The following is a 2077-nucleotide window of genomic DNA, read 5'->3' on the forward strand; positions in this document are numbered from 1 at the left end:
GTAAACCTAAACTGAGTGAGAAACCTAAACTGAGTGATTCAGTAAATTATACACTGATTATCATCCTCGATAATCTCCAGGGTATACGTTACGATCACTCTCCACTATACCCTGGATGCATCAAATTTGAACGAAATCGGTGAAGAAATGGATTTTTTAGAAATTCTCCCGCTACACTCATTACATAAAATACACAAGTGTGTTCTCTCTAGCGGGAGAATTTTCTAAAAAATCCATTTCTTCACCGATTTCGTTCAAATTTGAAATATAAGTTACTCATAACATGTGAAAACAATATACGGTTGCAAAAATCTAGATTTTTATTTTTAAAAATTATTGTCCAAACAGTGATTCGAACCCCTGTGTGTTGTAATGTAACTGCAACATTGTTCAAATAAATCATCTAGCTCACTCACTCAAATGTGATGAGTTGTGTTGTGTATAAAGTTTAGAGTATGCAGGTAGAAACGTATGTTACCATGTTATCAGTTTTCAGTTATCAATGATTAAAGTGATCATGCCTCCATTTGTCTATACCTAAGCAGGAACACCATAAAAACGTCATTTTCAACAATATTTTATTTCCAATTATGTGTCATAACTTGTTAACAATGGCACCGGAGAGGGTATCCAAACTTTGTCTTTCTGTATCGAAAGATTTGGAGAATAGCCCACGAGGTACGAGTGATTACGGGAAATATGTCCCGAGTTAAATTAAGGTTTCCCGCAATCACTCGTACCTCGTGGGTTATTCTATTTATCACCCATTCTGTAATTAAACCATGAAACATGAAGCATTTATGAAATCAAAGCCGCATCTTCTTATGTAAGTGTTTACAACTAAATCAGGTAATCTGTATTAATGCGCAAATGAAACCAAACTGCTCAAGTTAAATGGAATCGCATTCGAACCACAATATAGTGCTGTATAAAACGATATGAAAAACAACGCAATTAAACAGTTTCCAAATTCCTTTGATGGCGATTTTATTAACCACACCCCATTGTAAAGTTTAAGTTCATTTTCAACGAGTACAATCACATATTCAATATTTAGTCGTAGATCGCAACTGTGTCGATCTAGCCTACTCGTGTCAGAAAGTGGGTGACTGTTGTTGGATACAAAACAGCAAAATCCTGTCAATCTATTTTAACATAAAACAGTGAAAATCTGCAAGGGAACAATAAAACGCAGGGTTGGTGAATTTTTTTTTTAAGAAGACGATACACAATTATGAATTTTTGTCAACATTTTGTTGAAACGCACTGTGACCTAGTTTTGGTTCACGTCAGTGTCCTTGTCAGGAACGATAACTCTAAACTTAGTCCGAGTCCGAGTCGACAACAGATTTCGTTCGCAGCCACAACGTTTTCGTATGGGTAATAAACGTAGCTGAGCGCCACAGTGATCAACCGATCAAGACAAAGATTATAACACATTGACAGAACAAATTAGAACAAAGGTTAAAGCGGAAACCAATCAAAACAGGTTTAACTGTACATCTCGCAGGGCGACATAACCACGTGACAATGACGGTTGCCATACTTAGGTTTGTAACGGACATTTCAATACATTAATAATCATTCAGATAAATTTTTTATAACTTTTGTTAGTTCGCAATTTGTTTTATTTGACTTATATGTAAATGCGTATATAAACTTTCTTGTGCGCATTTTAAAAGCTGATGAATACTGGCTGAATGGAGAGAATGAATAATTGGCAGACACAAACATACTTTTCCAATACACACACTCGATGATAACAAACAATACATAAGCATAATCTATAAAACAGACAAAATCATGTGATGACATGTGTACAAATGTTCGTAACCCACTCGTACAAGCCTTCGTTGAAGTTACGGAAAGGGGTGAGTGATGACGAATGTGTTAAAAACATTAAGGCGTGTTATTCAAGGTATCTTTGATAAGGACACGGAAACACGGAAACACTCACAGTCTAAAATTGTATCACGGCAACAGTTAATGTCATAAAGAATTTCAATGAAGTTCTAAAGATTTCTGAAGAGAGTGATTCTAGAGTGATTCTAGAAGAATATGAAATTACCATAATGGC

The sequence above is a fragment of the Haliotis rubra genome, unplaced genomic scaffold (assembly GCF_003918875.1).
Source record: "Haliotis rubra isolate DU_JTF1 unplaced genomic scaffold, ASM391887v1 Scf2, whole genome shotgun sequence".
NCBI classification, from domain to species: Eukaryota; Metazoa; Mollusca; class Gastropoda; order Lepetellida; family Haliotidae; genus Haliotis; species Haliotis rubra.